Here is a 16601-nt window from a genome sequence, read left to right as displayed (position 1 = left end):
CATCCAGCACATGGTCAGTGTTTGCTGGATCAAACTACAGGCACAGTGCAAGCACATGCTTGGCCAGGGGATCTGAGGCAGGGAGGGAGCAGAGAGCTGTTTGAAAATACAGACACAAACTACATAGCTTCATAGCAAGACCGAAACAACCCTTTTTTTTGTTGTATCGATTTTTTAAAATACAAAGATGACAGATGAAGAATGGGATACAGAGAAAGCAGCGTGATAATGTGTATGTGCAATTTTGAATGCTTGAAAAAACAACCTCTTTTTTAAAGGGGTGATTGAACTGCCATCTGAACCTAGCATCTGTGCTTTAGCAGTCTCACCACTCTAGAGGGACAGAGTCGGATTCATGAAAAAAGGACTGAAAGACATCAGTCTATCCAGATGTTACTGCCTAACTCCTAGTCTCCAATAGGACCTATGAATGCTCACAGGAAATTCACTTTGCACATACCCTGATGAAGTTTTTTCTTCACAATTACTATTGAGAACCGATGCAATGGCGCTCTGGGTAAGCAGTCTTCATCAGCTGCCTGGAAGTTGCAAACAAGCAGGAAGAAGTAGCCACATTCCAGTCAGGCAAACATTTACTGATGTGAAGCAACGTTTCTGGCAGAAACAGACTGAAGGTTTGGAAGGGCCAGGCAACAGACCAAGGTCAGAACTCCCAAATACAGGGAAGGTGTCTATTGACTCCATAGCTACTGAGATATGTGGGATAGAACTACTTGAATAGACAGCTATGGGAATGAGAAGGGCAATTAAGGTTGCCAACCTCCAGGTGGGGCCTGGAGAGCTCTCAAAATTGCAACTTATCTCCTGGTAAAAAATACCAGTTCCCCTGGAGAAAATGGCTGCTTTGGAGAATGGACAGTATGGCATTATGCCCCACTGAGATATCACCCCTTCACAAACTGCCCTTTCCAGGCACTGTGCCCAAATCTCCAGGAATTTCCTAACACAGAGTTGGCAAACCTAAAGGAGGCCCATAAGGGTTTTGAAGGAATATAGCCATTGACATGAACCTCTGGATGTTAAAAGAACTCAGGTACAAACATTTCATTGGTCTGTTGACATACAATGATGGTTTCTGTGGCACAGTCTAACCCAGCCATGAACTGCCTGGCAGTGACAGGGCTCACTTGGGTGGAACAGGGTGGGACCAGGGGCAAGGGTTGCCAAGTGAGGTCGATAAGCAGGCTGGAGACTTACCAGGAGGCTCCAGGAGAGGGGAGGGAGGTTCTGGGAGAGGAAACTCAGAAGTAAGTTCCAGGTGAGTTGCTGTCACATTTAAAGGGACTGTGTTCCTTTTAAATGCTTTTCATTCATTGGAAATAATGGGGGATGGGGACACCTTATTCCAGGGCTCATACAATTGGACCTCCTGGTCTAAACTTTTTGAAACTTGGGAGATTTGGGAGGATAGGCACTAGCAGCTATGCTGAAAATTTGGTGCCTCTACCACAAAAAACAGCCCCCACCAAGTCCCAGATATCCAAAAATCAATTATCCATTCTACCCAAGGGGACTGGTCTCCATTATCCATTCTACCCTAGGGAACTTCAAACTCTTACTGTTTCAAACTCTTAGTGTTGAACACTTCAAGCTCTTAGTGTTGGATCATTTGAAGTGCCTTGTTATGATTAAAAGCTTAGATAAAGCTCTGGTGAAAACGAGGTCAGAATATTCCAGGACCGCTCATTTAGCTATGATTTAGAATCTTGAAAATAATACTGCACACTGGAGAATCTGCCTTCCGTCTGAAGTCCATCTGCTTGCTGAATTCTTCAGTCTGTCTTGCTTGTTGTTCAGCCCATGGGAATTGTGGACATTCACCAAGAAGAAAGGAAGGATTTGCCTGTTAAAATGGTGAATTGTCCCTTTCTCATAGTTTTGGTTGTGTTTTGTATGAAGTAAATATTGTGATGTGATAGAAATAATTATTCTTTTTCAATTATTGTGAGTGTATATCTTTAAGAAACAGTCTATTGATGTTTTACACAGAAGTGCTGCTTTCTCTCCCTGTCCCAAACTGGGGATTGGCAACCCTACAAGGGTGCTCAGGACTGGCTCATCAACACAGCAGCTATGGCAATCTGCCCCGGGGAAGCTCAGAAGGTAGAGAGGCAGCAATGAGCAAACCTGGATGGGAGGACCATGGCTCTCTGGGCCCAGGTGGGTAAAAGCAGGGCATAGCTGGGGAGAGCAGGAACAGAGAAGAGGGTGAAGCTTAGCTCAAGGGCCAGGTATGGAGGGAGGAAGAGGAAATGGGAGGAGGCTAACTGGAGAAGAAGAAGCGACCTGCATAAGGAAATAGTGATTGGGCTTGAATGTGTGGAAAGTGTATATTAATGGCATAGGCATGCCCAGGACTTTGTAAATTGTGAACCTATTCTGTGCAAGTTGTATTTTGAAGAAATTGACTTTGTTCAATAGTAAATAGAATGTTATGTAAGACTGATACAAGCAACATTTTAACTGTAATACTGGAAGTGCATATACAGGGACTGTTACTTTGTAACACAGGAGTTGGTGTTTATTATACTGATTTCTTTACCCCTTGTTCCTTAAGTGATATTGCTGATCTCCAGGTGATGGCTGCAGATCTCCTGGGAGTTCAACTGATCTCCAGGCAACAGAAATCAGTTCCCCTGGAGAAAATGGCTGCTTTGGAAGCTGGACTCTGTGGCATTATACCCATTATACCCCATTGAAGTCCTTCCCTTTTCTAAACCCTGCTCTCCTCAGGTTCCACCCCCAAAATCTTCAGGTATTTCCCAACCTGGAGCAGGCAACCTTAGGCTCGTCACTTGCCCAAGGTCCTCAGGATGTATAGTGGAGGAGGGATGTTAACTTTGTGAATAAGAGTCACACTCTTTTTCAGGCAAAGGTGACACATTATAGGGATGCCAGCCTCCAGATGGGACCTTGGGACCCTCCAGAATTACAGTTGATCTCCAGACTACAGAGATCAGTTCCCCTGGAGAAAATGGATGCTTTGGAGGGCAGACACTATGGCATTATACCCCAGTGAGGCTCCTGTTCTCCCTACACCCCATCCCCAAATTTCCAGGAGTTTCCCAACCTGGACCTGCCAGCCCTAACCTCTGTCAGCAGCTAGGGGGGACCTGGCAACCCTAGCCCATCATGGCCTGGAGGGAGGACATAACCAGCCCAGGGGAGCTTTTCATTTAACTCAAACAGTTCTTGGGATGGGAGCATGAGCTTAACAGTGGATGGCAGCACTAGCTAGCAAACAGATGTTCCTTAAAAATGTTAAAGGGTGAAGGGCCATTAAGAGTGCCAAAGTGAGAGAGAGTGTGCCCTCTTTTCTCCTTTTTGAGGACTCTGAGTTTGATGTCGTCTCTTCCTGTTTCCAGTCCTGGCCAACACTGGAAACAGGAAGAGCCAACATCCCACCCTGAACCCTTAAAAGTTGGTGGAGTCCCTGATGTAGTCTTCAGGCTGTGGGGAAAAAAAATCCAGCTCTAGTTTAAATAGATGCCATTGGGACCTGATGCCACATAAGGGGGGACAGGGGAGCCTAGAATATAGTCAGAAAGTACTGCTTTTCGTAGTTTACACGCAGTGCCAAAACGCTTGGTGTCATCAGGGATACAATGACTTTGCACCACTCTCAGGAATTGCTGAAGTCTGGGGACAGATTGCACTGACAGATCAGAGAGTACCAAAGGGGCTGGAAGAGGAAAAGTGAAGGGGGCGCAGATGTTTGCTGCTCTCCCACACCACAAGCAAGCAACCCAAATCCCTGCCTTCACATCCCATGATGCCCTGGGAGGCACAAGACTCAGCTGAGGAGGGCAGGATTTAATTCTATGCATCATTAAGTAGTCCTCTCCCGGCAGTGTCCCCCTATACATCATCCATGCTGAGTACCCTGCACGCTGACATTACATTAGTGTCTGGAAATGAATTTCCTCTTTTATAGGGAAATTGAGAATCCACCAAGAAGAAAGAAGGGAAGGGGGAAAAAAACTTTAAAACCAATTATTGGAGCATTTATGAGTCTTGCTGCTCTCACTAGCCTCACGCTGCCCCCACATCTCTCCTTTGCCTTGATGCAAATGAGCGTTTTATAGTTAATAGATTAAGAAAAGAAGGAAACATTGATAGATTAGGAATTAGTGCAGTAGTTTTTAACTATTCCATCCCCTGCCATGCACACAGACCACACTGTACACTTCTCAAGCACTTTAAAGCTGCCAGAAATTTGAAGACATGTACAAGACCTGATAGAGGTTAGAGTTGGGAGGCATTCTTTGTCATGTTAAAATGGAGTAAACAAAGGAATTTTGTATATGTATGCTTCTTAGGGAAGTACAAACACATAGATGTGCTTGATTATGGCAAACAAAGTGCCTGCTTTCAGTCCTTGCTGGTTATGAACCATAAGAACATAAGAAGAGCCCTGCTGGATCAGAGCAGTGGCCAGTCTAGTCCAGTGTTATGTGTCATGCGGATACCAACCAATTGCCCCAGAAGGCCGGAAAACAGGGCATAGAGGCAAAGGTCTCCTCTGACTCTTACTACTAGTACTCAGAGATTTACTACCTCTGAATTTGGAGGTTCCTTTTGGTCATAGTGGCTAGTGACCATTGATGGAGCTGACTACCCCTCCCCCCAAGTAATTTATGTCCATGGCCATCACTACATCCATTGGCAAATGAATTTCACCATTTAATTTGATTTGAATTCAATAGCACCTTAGAAGCCGACAAGATTTCTGCGGTATGTGAGCTATTGAGAGTCCAAGTTCCTCTCGTCAAAAACTCATACCCCGGAAGTCTCATTGGTTTCTAAGGTGCTGCTGGATTCAAATCTAGCTGTTCTATTGCAGACCAATATGGTTGCCCTCTGAAACTGTTTAATTTGTCGTTTACAGCACTTCCTTTTTGTCTGTTCTGAATCAACTGCCTATCAGCTTCATTGGGTGCCCCAAGTTGTAGGACATCTACTCACCTTCTCATTATAAGTGCATTTTGATTCCTGATTACTGTGGATAGATTTCTCATTCCTTGTTGTACTCTACTTTTTTTTCTTCTGGGAAGGAAGAGGAGGAGATTGGATTTATACTTCTCCCTTCACTACCCAAAGAAGTCTCAGAGTGGTTTACAATCTCCTTTCCCTTTCCCTGACCACAACAGACACCCTGTGAGGTAGGTGGGGCTGAGAGAGCTCTAACAGAAACTACTCTTGAGATAACAGCTTCTGACAGAGTTTTGACTGACCCAAGGTCACTCAGCAGTTGCACATGGAGGAGTGGGGAATCAAACCTGATTCTCCCAGATAAGAGTCTATGCATGGCTCACATAACCACTACACCAAACTGGCTGTCTGTAATTCTGCTTCTGGGACCATCCTAGCTATGCAGGCTTTGACTGTTGTTGAGTTGTGGGATTCTGGAACAAAGGGTAAAGCCCGAGTCTAGTTTTCGCATATACACACACAAGACAATCCTCCATCAAGATATTTACATGCCAAGAAACCAAGGCACTAAAACCACAGAAGTGGAACTACAGAAACAAAAAAAACTCTGTTGCATTGTCAGGCTTGAGTCTGTGTTGTCCCAAATGCCTTGCCTTGTTAACAGAAAATGTTTGTTGCTATTTGACCAGAGGAAGAATTATAGCACAACCCCCTAAGGAGAGTTATGCCCTTCTAAACTCTCTGACTTCAATGGATTTAGGAGGAAATGCAACTCTTGCCAGGTCTCCCTTGGCCACTGGCAGGGGATGGGGGGTGGGTGGAATAGGGTTGCCAGCTCCAGGTTGGAAAACTCCTGGAGATTTGGGGATGGAGCCTGGGGAAGATAAGGACCTCAGTGAGATATAATGCCACAAAGTCCACCCTCCAAAGCAACCTTTTTCTGCAGGGGAAGTGATCTCTGTAGTCTGCAGATGAGCTGTAATTTCGGGTGAACCCCAGGTCCCACTGGCTGACATCCCAATGAGGCTGACATCCCAATGAGAATTTAAGATTGCACTGTTGTTCTATTAAGTTGTATTTGACCTCAGTCCTTGAAAAACTGGCTGGGTAAACTGTATAAGGAACTATATGGGACCTAAGGTCATGGGACCCCACCCAAGAGCTAAGGCCAATGATAATAAATTGGCAAGTTATCACTACAGGAAGATTAAATGGTGCAACTAATTTGAAATGGGGAGGGGGGAGGAAATTGGGACATTCACACCCCAAAGCTCCTCCCTTTGTACTGCCAGAGCTATAATTTACAGCTCAAGTCTGTTCCTTGGGCCTTACGTTAGAGTTTGTTTATTCAACAAGGCATGTAATGAAAAGCTGCCTTTTTGCCATCTCCCAGTCTCAGTCCTTCTGATCTTCCTGTCTAGGAGTGGCAGGAAGAAAAATACCCCAGAGAAATAATTCCTTCCTTTTCCCCACCCCAAAGTTCCAGGTGGGTTATTTTAGGTCAGACTTGGGTCATGTTGAGGAAACACCAACGGCCCATTTGTCTAAGAAGAAAGCTGATCCTTTTAGGCCTCATCCTCTCTCAGGTTTCTCTAGACAGAAAGCTTCTCACACAACCACCTCAGGCCATCAAACTCTGCTGTCTCCAGGATTTCAGAAATGAGGAGTTGGGCAGTTCTGTGCATTCCAGGATGACCACCAAAACACAGCTGGATCTGTGACAAAGTTAGAGTCCAATAGCACTTTTAAGACCAACAAAGTTTTATTCAGAATGTGAGACCTCAAGGGATCATGTCCAGTCAGAGGAAGAAGGAAAAGTTACAGGCATTCTGAAATTGAAGAAGAAAATACCTGGTGTGTTTTAATCATGGAAAGCTCTTCATTAGTAGAAGAATATATCAAACACACTGGGTTGGAGCTAATGGAAAAACCTGTAGAAGGAGCTGGTGGCGCAGATCCCCCCCCCCTTCTAATTTGTAAAAGAGTTTGTCCCAAAACTCCTTTCTGAAGGCAAGGAGAGTCTCACACACAGACAGAACACCACCCTGTGAGATACTTGAATGATAAAGGGAATGAGGAAAATTGTCTCCTCCATTTTCTGCTAATGCAAACCACCAGTGGAAGCAGAAGGCCATTGTTTTACTAAGTTCCTAAAATAACTGGAAAATCCCATAATGTGGTGTACTTTGCTTGTGAGTCTCTTCTAACCCTAGAGAGCTTTGTGGGTCAAACAACAGGCTGATTAAAGAACACAAAGGTGTGAAAGATCTGCTTCACTAATTTTCTCTGCAAACATTTATCCAGCCCATTTTGATTATGGGCTGGATAAATGTTTGCAGAGAATATGAGTTAGTTCAAAAGAACTCGCACAATGAGACCAAACCAATAGATCAATTCGCACTCTGTAGAGCTCTCTTCATAAAGAAGTTGTTTAGAGAAGAGACCATTGGAGACTTAGGGCTGAATGTTCACTTTATGTACAAAGTACAAAGCATGCAACAAACAGCAGATTCCCCTCCCATGATCCTGCCTCTCAGTTCTTCTAATGCGTCTTTATTCCAAACCACCAGCTGTTTTTTTTTTCCCTCTCCCACTCACCTATCCTGCAGAGAACTCTTATTTTATCAATATCTGAATTCTACCAGAAAATATTTCCCAGCAAAAGGTTCCTGGTAATTAGATGTCCAAGCTTACAACATTACCTCCTCCTCCCAGATTATCAGATGTTTGCACTGCATTAATTTATTTTTAAAACCACATTTGATATCCCCTGCAGGATAGAATTGTGATTTACAGAAGATATGTGATTGGTATAAATTTGTGAGTATTTGTCTGGTCTGAAAAGTCTGACCCAGAAGCCAGGGATGGCTTTGGCTGCCCCAGACACATTCCCCTCAACAGCACCCATTATTTAGGGGAAGCAAAGAGACAACTGCTTGCCTTTTATGACAATCTGATGAGCTGCACAAGGACACCCCCAGATCAAGCTCAGATTATCTTTTTCACTCAGCCCATCTGAGTTTTCACCCATTTGACTGGTATAGGGTTGCCAATCCCCAGGTGGGGGCAGGAGATCCCCTGGTTTGGAGGCCCTCCCCCTGCTTCAGAGTCATCAGAAAGCGGGGGTGGGAGGAGGGAAATGTCTGTTGGGCACTCCATTATCCCCTATGGAGACCAATTCCCATAGGATATAATGGAGAATTGATCCACGGGTATATGGGGCTCAGAGGGGGGCTGCTTTTTGAGATAGAGGCACCAAACATTCAGCATAGCATCCAGTGTCTCTCCCCAAAATACCCTCCAAGTTTCAAAAGGATTGGACCAGGGTGTCCAATTCTATGAGCCCCAAAAGAAGGTGCCCCTATCCTTCATTATTTCCAATTGAGGGAAAGCATTTAAAAGGTGTGCAGTCCCTTTAAATGTAATGGCTAGAACTCCCTTTGGAGTTCAATTATGCTTGTCACGACCTTGCTCCTGGCTCCACCCCCAGAGTCTCCAGATATTTATTGAATTGGACTTCGCAGCCCTAGACTGGTATCTTTGTACTTTCCCCTCTATGACTGAAAAATGTCAGCTTGACTTAGACATGATGGTTGGGAGGCAAAACCACTTTCCCATGAGAGTTTTCATTCTCACTGCATCTCATTTAAACTGGGCTGCTACCTGTGCAACACTTGGAAAACAATAGGATATTTACAATCTCAAACAATGTTAGTAACAAAAATAGTGGTTACTATTAATAACAATCTATTACTTAATTTGCTAAATGACAAAATTATCTTTAATTTTAACACTTCCCCATCAAAGCAGCTGTCCATCCTTAGGTATCACATTTGTGCCACAACTGTCTAGATTACCTGTCTCTCGCAAGCAAAGCACAAGTGACTTTTTGGTATGGGTAGCAGCCTACTTTAAACAAGGTGCTATGCAAATGCGAAGCCTGGTGAGGAAGTGCTGTTGTTGTACCACTGTAACATTTAAATCAAGCTTTAATAACAAGAAGTTAAAACTAATTTCCTCAATATACTAATTTTAATATGCTTCCACTTGTAATGTCTTCATTCTCCATTGAATTTAGATATAGTTTTCAGAGTCCATATCCCTCAAGAAAGGATCTTCTCTACCAAATTTCAAAACAGGGGTTTTACAGGCAATTAAATTCCTCACATGATCGAATGGTATGATGCAGATATCTGGCAACCCCAACTGGCAGGCAGCATTAAAAAGCAAACATCAGGAGATATTTAGCATTCCAAGGAAGGTAGGTAGAGTTCCAGAAACAGGGATGCCATGAATTTTGCATTGCGTATGTTTGGCAATCAAACTTAACATGAAAACCCAACAACAGTTTCTGGCAAAAGATTCATAGTAATCAGATGGCTCACATCTGATTGACACAAGAGCTACAAGCCAAGGCCTAATTCGGTGAAAAACAAATGATAATTTTAAAAACAACAACGGGTTTATAACTGGTTGATCCAAGAGGGCAGCCGTGTTGGTCTGAAGCAGTTGAACAAAGCAGGAGTCAAGTTTCACCTTTAAGATCAACCAAGTTTTATTGAGAACGTAAGCTTTTGTGTGCTCTCCAAGCATACTTCATCAGATGAGGGGATCAGTGACTGATTTATTTAAACTACTGCTTGCCCAACAGTGCAGCAGAGGGAACAGTGCGCAACCATGTTTGGTGCCACTGCTGCCAGTTTGAGCCAAATGGACCCTGAGTTGTTGCCAATGTCACTGGGGTTCTGCTCAGCTTGCTTCTGGCTACCAACAGCTATCAGGAGCAGCAGTCTACCTGGAACTTTCCCACTGAGTTGATGAGCCACACCCTGAATGCTTCTCCTCTATTTTGGGAAACAAATACCTCTTGATAGAGTTCACAAATATGTGCTCCCCCCCTGCCCCCGCAATATTAATGAGGCTAACAGCCCTTTAGTTTTGTTGAGGCTGTGAAATATCTATTTCTTTTTGTCTCAGTAGTGATGTTAATTGAGATTACTTGTCTTAAGCTAATAGAATAGTCATTTTGTGTTGTTGTGTTAATGAAATCAATGAAGCAGCACAATGTTGAACCTGTTTACAATTAGGAGAGATGATTTTTAGTTAAAGATGCTTCAATGAGAATGGATAGGTATAACATTACTAAAAGAAAAGGAGGGGAAAAAACCTTTTTTATATGCCTTGAACTCCTCTAATATTTAGAAGGAAGACTGGATGAGAAATAAAACTGAAGTGAAAGAAGAAATGATGCTAGGATGGATCCTACCTCTATCCTACCAGTTCACTGATCAAAGTTTATTTAGGAGAATATTTATACCCCACCTTTTCTTTTATCTGAAGTATGGAGCCTTCCTCTAGCCCAGTATGGTAATGGAACAATCCTAAGCAGATCAACTTAAAAGGCATTCCAATTTTATTCAACTGGACTTACTTCCAGGAAAATGTTATTGTCTTTAATCCTGGTTTAGCCCTGCCCCCAAGCTGACATTGTACACTAAAATCATAGAGTCATAGAGTTAGTCTCTCTGATTCTCTGATTCTAGTGTAGAATGTCAGTTTGGGGACAAAGCTAAATCAGGATTAAAGGTCTAGCGCGAAATTGGTCTTGGTCTTTCAGATGTCACAACAGGAAAAAATGGGGGTGGGGGTGTTTCTTGAGTAAAAGAATAAGTGGCAGTTACTTTCTTGTGAATACCAACAGATAATTCAGATAAGGGGGCATTATAGTTAATACATCTAGATGTGGGTTGGTGGGAAGTTTAATTTAATGGTTAAAAAGTATGTTGTAACCACTAGGGGGCAAGAGCATACTCTACTACTAACTTGCAGAGAACATGGGAAATTGTGGAAATACCCAAATTACCCGTAAACAAAATCTGTTGAAATGAGAGATGGAAGAAAAATTTCAGACACATTGCAAAAGTTGTGGCTACAATATCCTGGATAAAGTAAAACCAAACAAACATAGTTGTTTTTGTTGCTGTAATATATATGTGTATATATATATATATATATATATATATATATTTTCCCATGGTGATGTTTTATAAGTGTTATTCCAATAACATTTATTTAATAAAATATCCAGTCCTGATTTCCAGTTCTTTCCTTTTTCTCCCTCACAATACAAAATAAAGACAATAACATTTATTTAAAAACATATCTGCAAAACAAATATGTATTTCATTTTTAAAATGAACAATGTACCATCAGATTGGAGAAATAATTTCATTCTTTATAATATTTGTGTGGATGCTTTCTCAGTTCATTAAAGGGCAGCTCTTTTCTTCTTCAACCCCTTCTGCAGCCTTGCTTGCTTTTCCAATTTCAGTGAGCTGGGAGAAGGAACAAAACAGTTGTAGAAGTTTCGTGCGTGCGTGTGCGTGTAGAGAATCAGCAACTCAGTTTAAAATAATATATTTAAGACATACTTTTTTAGCTGCCCTCCATAAGAATTTATTTTGCTGTAAGATACACAGTCATAGTTCTTTGATGTCACTGCAGTCTATATATGGCATCAAGAGACATATAACTCAGGTAGATAATTTCTTATTTTATGCCTATTATAAATTTGGGCTTTAGCTGTCATAGGAATATATAGTGAATATACATAAGATCAGTGCCTGAATAACTCCTTACAGGATCAAGTCTTGGAGAAGACATGGAAAGGGAAGGTGATCTACTCAATCAGCCCTGCCTAGGTTTTTTGTCAACTGTCCCTTGAATCCTTGTCATTTGTAAGCCGCCTTGAGCCATAAACAAATGAAACTCTGGTTTTTGCCAATTATCTGGAGCTCTTCCTAGTAGTGATCTAGAATAAAGCATTCCTGACAAGTGTTTGTCCACCAGTGATGGGGAGCTTACTACCTCCCTAAGCAGATGATTCCATGGCTGACCTGCTCTTACTGTCATCATTTCCCCCCTAATATCCAGTTGGTTTCTTTACATCCATAATTTAAACCCATTATTCTGAATCCTATCTTTTCTGCCAACAGGAACAGCTCCCTGCTCTCCTCTAAGAGAGAACAATCATGTTCCTCCTCAACTTCCTCATCTCCTTCAGGCTTTCCTTGTAGGGCTTGGTCTCCAGAACCCTCATTATCCTCATCACTCTCTTCTGCACCTGCTCCATTTTGTCCACATCCTTTTTTAAGCAAAGCCCCGGCCCTTCCAGCTTGTTATACCCTCCTTAAGAGTCATCTTTTTGCAACAGTGTTAGACACCTTTTGCCTTGTATTGTGGTTGACCCTCAGGCCTACTCATTTATGCGCAACTGCAAGTTCCCTTGCAAAACTTAATGTTAAACAAAACTAAAATTGTCTGGTCAACACAACCTGGCATGGAAGCAAGCCACAAGCTCTTTCTGAAGACCACCTTTTTCTGGAAGCCAGACATGCTTCCTGGAAGGGAAAAACAACAACTGTTCATCAGTCCACACATGAAGTCCCTCTTGCTCCATCCGACTCACTACTCTCAATCTGACCTATGGTTGCCAGGCTGCCTACTTCTGCCACTGGCATTCACACTCCCCCCCCCCCCCACTGCTAAATGAATAAACAGTGGGAGCAAAAAAGGGAAGAGGGAATAGTGTCATGTGGGTAAGTAGCCAGAAGTGATGTCACTGTGTTGTGCGATGCTCTAGCAACCTCCCTGATCTCAAGATTGGGGAAATTTCTAGAGCATCCTGTCATGTGATAATGTCAGTTCTGAGTATTTGCCTGAAAATGACATTGCACCATCTGTTTCTGCTCCCTCCCCAGTGAAAGTCTGGCAACCCTAGTCTGATCTCTGGGATGCCATGGCCCCTCATGCCTCTTCTTTGTCTTTTCCTGACCCCTGCAAGCTAAGCGATGAGCTATTTATACACCCTCCCACACACACTTTGCATTTGATTTGATTTGATTAAATTAGTTGTACCTATAAGCTATGACTGTGTCACAACCAGTGCATCAAGCTGGGTCTTAATTACCCAGTGGCTTGAATAACCTTTGAAGTACACCACTTCTATCATCCAAGTGATCCATACTTTCTATCTCCTTTGGCAATGCGTTACATTCTGCAGAGGCAGCCAAAGTTTTGGCAAGGGTCTTGCAGCCTTCATGTTAATGGATATAAACAGCTGATCTATTTCTTGCTGATGCAGTATGCAAAGAGCCCATCAGTAGGGTCAGCAATATCAAAGAGCTCATGCTTTCTTCCTGACATCATCTCAGTAGCGACTGCAATGTATCCTTTCTGTGGCGTATTTCACATCTGCAATACACATTAAGCAAAATGATCAGCAATTGTCCTGTAACAATGATAGAAAATTATACCCCAGACTTTTACAGGGGGCACTCAGCTCCTCCCTCAGACCCTCCCACAACTCATTTGTTAGACAGAGACGTTCCTTGGTGCAAGCTGAATGTACAGTGAAAGTTTAAGGATATAATAGACATTTCCCTGGGTATATACTATACCTCTAATTGTGTGCCTGTAGAAGATATACATACATTTTTGCATCCTGGATTACACTCTTTCATTAATAAACAAAGTTTAAAGGTCATGTTTTTGGGTGGACAGCATGACCAAATTTGCATCTTTTATTTGCCACAATTGATTTATGACTTACTAGCTATCTTAGCCATGATCACTGTCTTTCAAGATACGCCCACCCAATTTTAGGCCCACCAAGTTTCAGGGCAGAAACCTTCCCTGGTGCATGCTGAATACATCCTGAAAGTCAGGTTACCAGCTGGTTAACAGATATTGATTTATAAGTCTACAAAATATATAAACATGTTATTTTATCTATATAGATTTTATGAAGCCTAGACAAGGTGAGAAAAAAAATGCATCCCAGGTTTTGTTGCTATAGTATTATCTGAAAACAAAAAGGCCATATCTTGTCTTTTGTCTCTTGTCTTTTGTTGTTTCTCTCCTGCCTGGCTGTTCATGGACTGTATTCCCTTTTGTTGCTGTTTCAGACATGAGCAGAATGAATGCTGCCACCTTGTGTATTAATGATATAAAAACAGATGGTACAGTTTGAAAATACAGCTGTTCTTGCATCCTTTATCAGAGAAAAATGGGAGTGCCCCCATGAAGTACAGTATAACTTGTCTTCCATGCTGAAATTTGGAACTACTGAACACTCAAGAGCGTTTTTAACAGACATAGGGAGCAATCCTAAGCAGAAGTAAGTACCACGTTATTTGGTGGGGCTTACCTCCAGGAAAGTGACTTCCCTCTATCTACCTAGTACCGCTTATACAGCTATTGCCTTAAGCAGAAGTTAGAATCAAAAATTATTTTTAAAGACCTTGGTATTAATTCTCTTATATTTGATTACTGCACCTATGAATTTTGGTCCTGAAGGGGTGACATGATCATTTGTATCCGATAGTGGCCATGACACCTGGGCTCACACATTTAGCAATTCCTTATTTTTAAGTAAAAGGGTGACTAAATTAGCCCTCAACTTGTTAAATATAGGGCACTCCATAATAATACGTTTGGTAGTTTCAATTTTATCATATGAGCACCTGCATGTTCTATTAGAGTACAATACTCTATTATATCTGCCCTCGAAAACTGCAGAGGGAAGAGAATTCATTCTTGCCAAAGTAAAAGCTCTTAGATTTGGGACTGAGGACAGTGACTTTAGTATTGCAGTCACAATCAGCTTGCCCAGCACTTCCACTGTGCTTTGCATTGAGAACATTAAAAAGAGGCAGTATGGTTAGTGGTCAGACCTGAGAGTCTCAGATTTGAATTTGGCCTGAAATTTTTCTGAGTGACCTTGGGCCAGTCATGCATACTGTCACATAATCTACCTTACGAAGTTGTTGTGAAGTCAAAATGGAGAAGAAAAGAATGATGTATACTGTGTTGCACCCCTATTGAAAAGATAGGTGGGGTATAAGTGAAGTGAATATATAAATAATATAAGCATCAGTGAGTGGCCCATGTCTGCAAGGAAGGGAATACAACCTCTGGACCTCTCTACTGCTCTCTTAATGGCATACGCCAATAGGAAACCAGATGCTAAAGCTGCTTTACCTTTACCTTTTTGTCTTCTTTCTGCTCTTCTCTTCTATACATCCTGGTAGGGTTGCTGGGTACCGCCTGATAACCAGCTGGAGATGGTGGAACTTCTGGCTGGGGGAGAGACTGGCACTCTTGGCACACTCACATCACTTCTGTCACAATCTGGAAATGAAATTATTGCATGATGCTGACTCTAGCATCCCCCTCAAATTCTATGGTTTAACCATGGAGTTTCGAGTGAATGCTAGAGCATCACTTGAAATGATGATGTCATTTCCAGGTCTGGCCAACACAGACTTCACTTAGCAATTTCCTCCTGCCTCCCAGCTGAGCAATGGTAGGCAAAGGCAGCAGGGTGGCGGGAGGTCTCCTGCTATATTGGGAGACCTAGTAACCCTCTTGTGCCTTCTCTTCCCAGGGCTGTGCAGGCAAATAGTGCTTGCCCAAAGTATTTTGAAGATCACAGGAACCTCTGAAGTGATTAAATTGGCTGGTTGCTACCAGCTGCAAAGAAGCACATTGTCAAAATGAGTTGCCCAGCAGTTGCATGAGCTTGATCTGGCACAGCCGTATTCTTTGTGAAACACTGGCATGATTCCCCTAATTGAATTACAAATGAGCAAACTAACCATGAAGCTGCACAACACTTGGTTCAAGGATGCTTTATTCAAGGATAGATTGGCTCTTTACCATACCAGGGAAGTTCCTGATGGACTGCTACCTTGGAGGGCCACTGTAGGCCAACAACAAGCTAACAGCTCCTACAACATTGCCGGCAGTGCAGGGCCACTTGACTCTGAGCAGACCAGCAGTGGTGACAAGCATATGCTCTCCCACAGCCACAGAAGACCACCTGGCTTTTTGTTAGGCCATTTAAATGTCCCAGTCTTCCCTTATGCTGGTTCATAATCTATAAGGGCTTTTGCAGCTCAAAAATTCAAAACAGCAAATCATAATTTCTTTGCAGAAATAGATGCCAAACAAAACTAAATGTGTGGATTCTCTTTTAAGGAAATAGGAAAACTTGGTTTCCAAATACTTTAAGACTTCTTGGTGTATTTCTAAACCCCCACAACCTCTCAGTGTACAGAGCATAATGGCACAGCAGCTCTAAGCACTGGACTTCATAACACCTCCAAATTCTGAATTAGGGATTTATTAAAGTAGCCTATTTGAAGAAAGCCATTAAGGCTGCAAGTGGAGCATGAGGCAGATTGTTGTGCAGAAGATGCCAGGCTCACCACTGCGGCTGGGTTAGTCTGCTGTAACAAAAGGCTCCCAGAGGTAGTGTCTCTGTTCTTGCTAACAGAACAGCTCCCCCTCCAAGGACTCCCACCCCCAATTTTTTTCTGGTAGTAAAACAAAAATTATGCAGCATATGCCCTTTGGACATGATGAATAAAACATTTCTAAAGGAGGTACTTTAAATAGTAAGTATTATTGCAACCAGTTACACTGCTGCAAAACTCCTATGTTCTTATTAGTGCTGACAGCATATTCTACTGCAACATTCTGGAGGATAATATTTGAAAAGTGCTTCCAAAAACTGCAGAATACAGAGCATTTGTCAGGCATTCAGTCTGTCTCTTCCAGCTTCTTTCTTTTCTCAGAGCCTTCCT

The sequence above is a fragment of the Heteronotia binoei genome, chromosome 12, assembly GCF_032191835.1.
Source record: "Heteronotia binoei isolate CCM8104 ecotype False Entrance Well chromosome 12, APGP_CSIRO_Hbin_v1, whole genome shotgun sequence".
NCBI classification, from domain to species: Eukaryota; Metazoa; Chordata; class Lepidosauria; order Squamata; family Gekkonidae; genus Heteronotia; species Heteronotia binoei.
This window is presented reverse-complemented; position numbering follows the sequence as displayed.